The sequence below is a fragment of the Limulus polyphemus genome, unplaced genomic scaffold, assembly GCF_000517525.1.
Source record: "Limulus polyphemus unplaced genomic scaffold, Limulus_polyphemus-2.1.2 Scaffold1038, whole genome shotgun sequence".
Taxonomy (NCBI): domain Eukaryota; kingdom Metazoa; phylum Arthropoda; class Merostomata; order Xiphosura; family Limulidae; genus Limulus; species Limulus polyphemus.
Genome location: NW_013666648.1, coordinates 142,318 through 152,076, shown reverse-complemented (window position 1 = coordinate 152,076; position 9,759 = coordinate 142,318).

Below are 9,759 nucleotides of genomic sequence, written 5' to 3'. Positions count from 1 at the left end.
TCTCGGGTATTTCTTAATGGATTGCCTTGAAATTTGGTATGTGAAGTAAGGGTCCAGTAGAGCACATCCATTGAAAATATCTGTTAGTTTGAATTACCACAGTCCGAGATACAGAAGGTGGAAAATCGCTAAGCTATCACCCCTGTTAATAACACACAGTGTGTCCTGCAGCAAGTTGTTTTGGGCGCACGACACACTAACGGGTGTTTTAATTCTCTTAGAAAAAGAGTTCAAAAACCTACAGTTTTTGGTTTTAGGTGACTAAATTCAAAATTATTGTTCTAATAGAACAATTGTTTTTATGAATTTTTGGTAGACCATATAAAGTCCCAAAGTGAGAATCTTCCGGTTCAATATCTTTATATGCATCGTTTCTGATGGCATTATCATTTTTAATTTAAACAAAGTGAGAATCTTCCGGTTCAATATATTTATATGTATTGTTTCTGATGGCATTATCATTTTTAATTTAAACAAAGTGAGAATCTTCCGGTTCAATATCTTTATATGCATTGTTTCTGAGGGCATTATCATTTTAATTTAAACAAAGTGAAAATCTTCCGGTTCAATATCTTTATATGCATTGTTTCTGATGGCCTTATCATTTTTGATTTAAGCAAAGTGATAATCTTCCGGTTCAATATCTTTATATGCATCGTTTCTGATGGCCTTATCATCTTTAATTTAAACCAGGTGAGAATCTTCCGGTTCAATATCTTTATATGCATTGTTTCTGATGGCCTTATCATTTTTAATTTAAACCAAGTGAGAATCTTCCGGTTCAGTATCTTTATATGCATTGTTTCTGATGGCCTTATCATTTTTAATTTAAACAAATATCTGTGCAACTGACTGGTTTTTTTTATGACCACCTTCCCCTCCCAGTGGTTCAGCGATAAGTCTGAAGACTTAAAACACTGAAAACCGGGTTTCGATACCCGGGCACAGCGCAGATAACCCATTATGTAGCTTTGTGTTTAACAACAAACAAAAAAACTTTACCTTTTTTTTTGTGATATGAAAATCCAATTATCTCAACTTGGTGACATTATGTGACATTACTGTAATAAACTAGGAAACTTTTCTTTATATACTATTACGTTATCTCAACTTGACATTATGTGACATTATTGTAATAAACTAGCAAACTTTTCTTTATATACTATTACGTTATCTCAACTTGACATTATGTGACATTATTGTAATAAACTAGCAAACATTTCTTTATATACTATTACGTTATCTCAACTTGACATTATGTGACATTATTGTAATAAACTAGCAAACTTTTCTTTATATACTATTACGTTATCTCAACTTGACATTATTGTAATAAACTGGGAAACTTTTCTTTATGTGACATTATTGTAATAAACTAGCAAACTTTTCTTTATATACTATTACGGAAAATAACGGCTGAATAACTGTACAGAGAGTCTTAAACCTTTTAGATACCATACGGATGTGAAAGATATCTCTGCTATTGTAAATAAAAAAGAACACATGAGTTTACTCTTAGATATTTAAACAAACAATATCCTTGCATGGAGTTTGTAGCTGAAGAAGAAAATAACACAAATTTGTCTTATTTGTTTTATCTTAATATTAACAACTGTGAACCAGTGCTAGAAGCGCGGAGCGTATTCAGCGGCACCGCAGCGCGGACCGTGGACCTTTCGATCCTCAGCCCGGTACAATAACCATTAATCATAGAATAAGACATAGAGATGTGCGTTTTTGCTGTGTTTTTTTTATATTTCTTTAATGCTGAATTTGTTAAAAAGGAACACATCTTACTTCGGGCATTAAACAACGAGACGTACTGTTTATATCATCAATACTATCAGATAGAATTCTTAAGCAGAAGGTCGTTGCGTTGTTGTTGCTACGAGGAGTAACACGTTTTAGAAGGCCTGAACTCCAACTTAAACCCACGTGAAAATCCAAAGAACTAAAAGATAAGTGCTCATTCTATTGACCAAAACAGTTGATAAATTAATACAAAACCCACTAAAAGCAAATTTACTTGAAATTCATAAATCCCAAGTATAAAAAAAAAAGAGGTTCTTTAGAACAGAGTTTGTTGGATTTGTTTTGAATGGGTTTGTTTTGAATTTCGCGCAAAGCTACACTAGGGCTATCTGCGCTAGCCGTTCCTAATTTGACAGTGAAAGATTAGAGGGAAGGCAGCTAGTCATCACCACCCACCGCCAACTTTTGGGCTACTCTTTTTACCAACGAATAGTGGGATTGACCGTCACATTATAACGTCCCCACGGCTGAAAGGGCGAGCATATTTGGTGTGACGGGATTCGACCGCGCGACCCTCAGATTGCGAGTCGAGCGCCCTAACCACCTGGCCATGCCGGGCCTTAGACTAGAGAATCATATAGATCGCACTGGTTATAAACTTACTACTGGAACCCCCCCCCCCCCATATATATATATATATAACATTTACACAGATGTCTCATAGGCAAGAATATACGATTACGTACGTTTGTTTGATTGTTTCTAGCGTTGTAAGTCCGCAAACATACCGCTGTGCCACTAGGGGGCTAAACCTAGTCAAGGGTAGTGGCAATGTCAAATGATATTTAGTTTGAAGATAATAGTCTCTGTACCATTGTAGTTGTTATAGTTCTAATTGAACTATCAGTTTGTTTGTTTTGAATTTCCGCACAAAACTACACGAGGGCAATCTGCTCTAGCGTCCCTAATTTAGCAGTGAAAGACTAGAGGGAAGGCAGCTAGTCATCACCACCCACCGCCAACTTTTGGGCTACTATTTTTACCAACGAATAGTGCGATTGACCGTCACATTATAACGCCCCCACGGCAGAAAAGGCGAACATGTTTGCTGTGAAGGGGGATTCGAGCCCTCGACCCACAGATTGCGAATCAAGCGCCCTAACGGGAATTTTGAACCACTAGTAAATGAACAACGTATTTGTGTGCTTTAGAAAAAAAAAGTAACTCCAGCAAAGTGGTTCTAACTTATTATCAAAAAAAAAGACCGTAAGTTAGTTACCAAAAGATGTAATTTTGTTTTGTTGTTGCTTTTTAGCTGTTTAGCTCTGTAAAAAAGTCCGTAAAACTTACCTCTGACCCACGGGAAGGAGACCCAAAAGTAGCCGGAGAGACATAAAGTAGCGTTTACTTTCAGTTCGCGTTTTGTAAGTCGTTGTGTTTTCTGTTTCCAAAACTACCAGTCTCGGTCAATAATAAAAAATAAAACTTCCGAAAACGGTGTGAGCACACAGTAGTAAGCCTAATTTTGTCTTTTGTTTCAGGATTTTCGCGCAAAGCTAATTTTCAGCTGATAAACTAGAGGGAAGGCAGCTAGCTAGTCAACAGAACCAACCTATAGCTCGTGGACTACTCTTGTGTGACCAATAGTTTGATTTGACCGTCATTCTCGGTTCCAAAATGCGGAGCGTGAGACGTGGACACTGAGATTCACAAACCAGGCACGATAACCACTGGGCTACACCTATTAGCATAAATGCTATATTATATCTATTACTGTAGTATTTTCATTTATAAGGTAGTACAACCTTTACAAATTTTGAAACTTATAAAGTTAAATACACCGGTGGGAACCGGTATTGTCTCATATTACTTACACGCAACTTATTCCTGTGTTACAATAAATGGGGGGGGGGAGACATTGCCTCACGTTCGAAACTTCTTCCTAGGTAGGAATAGAAGAAATGGATGGTGGAGAGGGGGGAGGGAAGGAGGACCTGCTTCGCGTTGCAGTGTTTTCCTTAGTAAAGTACAAAGCTCGTGTATCACAGCTCAGATGAAAACTCTTCAGGAAAACAGGGTCAGTTAGTTTCCATCGATATCTAAGTCTTTTAAGTGCTGTTAAATTTAGCTTTTAGTAAAGATGAAATTAAGCAGATTTGTTTTTTTTTCTACAATAACACATTAAAGTTTGGTGTCTCCTCGGTGAATATAGTGGCTGTGTGGTATAGCGAACATGTTAAATAATGCTGAATACGTCTGGTTCAGCAGACAGAAAAGAGGTCTGAACAGCTCGTATGTGGGTTGTATACGTTCCTGAAGTTATAGGGCTCAAGGAGCGAGAACTATGTAAGGTCTTTCTAAGGTCACCTAGAAATATGTCACGATAGAATAGAGGTAATTTTTTTTTATCCGCCAGTCTTTATTTCTGGATTTCTTGCTGTTAATTCGTGCTATTTAACTTGTCAAATCAAAAATCAAAAATATACCGTTCTTTAGCAGATAAACAGTTTCGTTTAAATGATTACATTCATTAACGTTTAGAGAATCATACCAGTTAATGTTTACAGAATCGTATTGATGAATGTTTACAGAATCATATTGATTAATGTTTACAGAATAATATTGAATAATGTTTACAGAATAATATTGATTAATGTTTACGGAATCATATTGATTAATGTTTACGGAATCATATTGATTAATGTTTACGGAATAATATTGATTAATGTTTACAGAATCATATTGATTAATGTTTACAGAATAATATTGATTAATGTTTACGGAATAATATTGATTAATGTTTACAGAATCATATTGATTAATGTTTACAGAATAATATTGAATAATGTTTACAGAATAATATTGATTAATGTTTACGGAATCATATTGATTAATGTTTACAGAATAATATTGATTAATGTTTACGGAATCATATTGATTAATGTTTACAGAATAATATTGATTAATGTTTACAGAATAATATTGATTAATGTTGACAGAATAATATTGATTAATGTTTACGGAATCATATTGATTAATGTTTACGGAATCATATTGATTAATGTTTACAGAATAATATTGAATAATGTTTACAGAATAATATTGATTAATGTTTACAGAATCATATTGGTCAATGTTACATGATCTGTTATAATGTCTGCTACAGTATATTCCGAAAATGTTCAACTTTCACATCTGTAAAATGTTCAAATATACACAATGGCACAGCGGTAAGTCTGAAGGCTTATAACATTAAAACCGGGCTTCGACTTCGATACCCCTGGTGAGCACAGCACCGATAGCCCATTGCGTAGCTTTGTGCTTAACTACAAACAAACAAGATGCAGTACTGTTTTTTTTTTCGTTTCGGTACATTTTCTATGCATTGTCTAATATGTCATATAAATCTGAAAGATTTTCTTGGTTATGTTCTATTTATTTTTTAATAATACACAAGAAAAACATAATGTGAAGAGATATGTGTGTGTCTTATAGCAATATTTTTGTTTTTTAACAGTGTTTTTAGGCTTGTTCACCGGAAGATATCGTATCACTCTCATAGCGAGGGAGTTTATATGTTGTGGTATTTCTATATTTTCTAAGTGCTCCGTGCTCCTCATCTAGACACAAGAGTAACACATCACAGAAACCCGCGAAATAGAGATCGTCAAGAAATAAAAGAAGAAGAAAAATGCGGATACTAGAAGAAAAAAAACTTAATAAAAAACAGACAGATGAACACATAGAAACAACAACGTCAAAGATGTATATCAGATTACAATCTGTACTTACATAGGAATGATGATATCAAAGGGGGAGAGCGTCAAACTTCTATGTAAATTTTGGCAAAAAAAAAGGTGTCAAAGTTTCTTATTGCAGTGTCACTTCCGTTTCAAACCACGTGGACGCCACTTTTTTTTTCGGTTTTGTAAACTATAAATGTAGTGACTACTCTGAAATGAAATTTATTTTTTTACATATTAATATATTTGTTTATTGTTAAGCACAAAGCTACATAATGAGCTACCTGTACTGTTCCAATCACGGGTATCGAAATCCGGTTTTTAACGTTATAAACCACTAGACTTACCGCCGAGCCACTGGGAGCAATATTAATATAGTGTTAAGTTGTTATGCTGCAAATATTATATATTATGCATTCACCATTAGCAACTAGCCAACAATGATTTAAAGACAAAATATACCCACAGATGGCGCTAAGAAACAGTTGCTGAAATTTCCGTGTTACAGTGAGCCCCGTTTATTTATCGTACACGAAATTTACAGTTTTCAAAACCCTCGATCACATTCTGGCGGGTCTGTTTTTGAAGTATTGACCATTACTTCAAATTTATAATTAACACGTAAATGAATTAACAATCAGTAATTCAGGGAAAGGTTATAATATGGAGTACTTATATTCCTGAAATACGTTATCTAACCGTCTGTCAGATGTGTTAGTAGTTCGGTTTTACATCAGTTGCTTCAGAAATTAACAGTGTATAGATCATGGCATTGTTTCAGACATTAACAGTACGGATCATGGCATTGTTACAGACATTAACAGTACAGATCTTGTTACTTGTTACAGACATTAACAGTACAGATCTTGTTACTTGTTACAGACATTAACAGTACGGATCATGACATTTTTACAGACATTATCAGTACAGATCATGACATTGTTACAGACAGTAACAGTACGATCATGACATTTTTACAGACATTATCAGTACAAATCATGACATTGTTACAGACATGAAGAGTACAGATTTTGCACTTCTTACAGACATTAACAGTACAAATCATGACATTGTTACAGACATGAACAGTACAGATCATGACATTATTACAGACATTAACAGTACAAATCATGACATTGTTACAGACATGAACAGTACAGATCATGACATTATTACAGACATTAACAGTACAAATCATGACATTGTTACAGACATGAACAGTACAGATCATGACATTATTACAGATATTATGATACAGATCATTCCAACTGGTGTATAATATTTGAAATTCAGACAGTTTCAAGAAAACTCGTTAGTGCATTTCTATCTTATCTAATATCGTCAAACAAAACATTGGTGTCATTTAAATGTTTAAGTACAAACCTAGTTTAAAATTGAACCTATTTAATAATAGTTATTATTCTAGTTTTTGTTGCGACTTTGTTTTCCGGACTTAATTGGGTTTGCGGTCAGTAGAATTCTGTTACATGTTATATTGGGCTTTGTTGGATTTGCGGTCACTAGAATTCTGTGACATGTTATTATACTGGGCTTTGTGTTAACGTAATCAAACTTTAGTATTAACTCACGCCTTGGATCATCTGTATTAGAGCAAAACCACATTGAGCCATCTGCCGCGGGGAATCGAACGCCGGATTTTAGCGTTGTAAGTCCGTAGACTTACCACTGTCATCGTGCAAAATAAAACCATTGCTTTTAGAAAACAGAGAACTTAAGCGATAACATAACTGTATTAGAGCAAAACCACATTGAGCCATCTGCCTCGGAGAATCGAACGCCGGGTTTTAGCGTTGTAAGTCCGTAGACTTACCACTGTCCCACCGGAAGACAATCTATAATGAATCGATACAAACTGGTTATTGATAATAAATAAGAAAATATTTTATTAATTACAATATAAATTGAAGCTAGAATTATTTTATTAATTACAATATAATACTAAGACTTGAAACTAGAATTATTAAGTTCGTGAACACACATATATATATATATATGGCCTCCCATCAATAGTTTCAATTTAATTTGTGTGTTTTTGTTTGAAGATAAGCACAAAGCTACACAATGGGCTATCCGTGCTCTGCCCACTACAGGTATCGAAACCAGGTTTCTAGCGTTGTAAGTCCGCGGACATACCGCTGTGCCACTGTGGGGGCCACATTATGTTATCGTTTAAGTTCTCTGTTTTTTTAAAAGCAATGGTTTTATTTTGCACGATGACAAACGTTTACTATTTGTGCATCAAACGTCAGGTGAGGGGAAGGGTGAAATTCGTGGGTCGGGCGCATAAAAGGCTGGGGAAGACATTATATTTTAGGATACATTCACGTAACATAGTTCTTAGGGTCCTACCTAATATGTCGCTTGACGAAATTTTAGGGTTTATCACATACTTTAAATACAAGTAAAAGGACTAAAAAAAACAACAAATCTTCGGATGACTATCTTCACGTATAAGTTCGAATATTAGTCTTAAGAAAAGGTTGATAAAAAATAGTTCCTTATTTTCATTTTAGACGGGTTTCAGTTTCCTTTTTTTTTTCAGTAGGTCATTTCAAAACGTATCTGTCAGATGGCACTTGAAATTAAAGTCTGTTTACTATCATAACTATTAATAAAACCTTTTCGACCATGTTTGTGATATAGGGCAGTGGTCTACGTTATCGTTTTAATTTGTTTTTTGAAAGCCCAAAAAGTGCGTGTTGGGCTACTTGTTTTGTGCCCATCGCAGGTTTCGAACTCCTAATTTTAGCGTTATAAGTCCTCGAGCTTACCGTTGACCCACTGGGGGAGGAGGGAGAGTGATCAATTAATGAGCAATTACGTGAAGCTATAATAAACTTATTAACTGGCTTCCACGTCGAGTACCTATCATATTCATTACCTTTGAAGAATCATAAAATTGAAGAAGGAAAAACAGGTTAGGTTGGTTGCTACAATTTTGAAACGTAAGAGTCCCACTATTAATTAGAATTACAAGCTAACGATCTCTGATGTCACGCAAATAAGCGACTCTTGAAGGCCATTTCGTTGAATACACTCGGATAACAAAACGCATACAAAGGATTCGTTATCGTGCAGAGTGTGGTCAAAAGAACGTCACTGGTTGAGATATGAAACTTTTAAGAGATAACGTTACTCGGGGTTATTTCTGAATTTGTTATACTAGCAATGGAGTTGTTAAGGTTAAAATGTCTGCCAGATCAGATTGTATCTTTATATATAGATATTATTGAGAAACCCAAGTTTACATCTAAATTTAAAGTCTCTGCAGTAGACTGTGAATCCGAAGGTATTCTGTTCGCGTCCCGTTACCACAAAACGCGCTCCACACGTTACGGCCGTGGGTGTCATATGCTCAATATAAAAGATAGTCAAATCCCACTATTCGATCAGACAGGTGCTAGCCCAAAACTCACGAATAGTGGGATTAAGAGGAAAGGCAGCTGACCACCGAGTTTTGGGCTACACCTGTCTGATCGAATAGTGGGATTAAGAGGAAAGGCAACTGACCACATCAGACAGGATTAGCCCAAAACTCAGTGGTCAGCTGCCTTTCCTCTTAATCCCACTATTCGATCAGACAGGATTAGCCCAAAACTCAGTGGTCAGTTGCCTTTCCTCTTAATCCACTATTCGATCAGACAGGATTAGCCCAAAACTCAGTGGTCAGTTGCCTTTCCTCTTAATCCCACTATTCGATCAGACAGGATTAGCCCAAAACTCAGTGGTCAGTTGCCTTTCCTCTTATCCATTGCTTCAAAATTAGAAACAACTATTCGAAGATAGTCCAAAGAATTCGCGGAAATTCTAAAAACGAAATAATAATAAAGAAGTGTGCAAGTTTCACATTTATTACATCGGAACGAAACGTGCCAAAATATATTAAAGGTTTAATTTCAATTTCTTTTTTTTTTTTTCCTTTTGTTTTTTTGAGTGTGAGTTTGTGGACGTGTTCAGAAAAAGTCCGAAAGAAACACTACAACCTAATTAAACAATATAATAAAACAGATGAAGCGGACACAAAACATCCACTTTTTATGTTTATAATCTCCTGGAACTAGAACTAATGAACAAAATACAGAAATTACACTTATAATGCTTGAAAGTAATGATTTTATTTGTTTGTAGTTCAGCACAAAGCTACATCTGCGATGTTGCTCACGACGGATATAGAAAACCGGAATATAGCATTTTAAGATTTCAGAATTACCGCTCTGCCACTGAGGGGCTGAAACTAATGGAG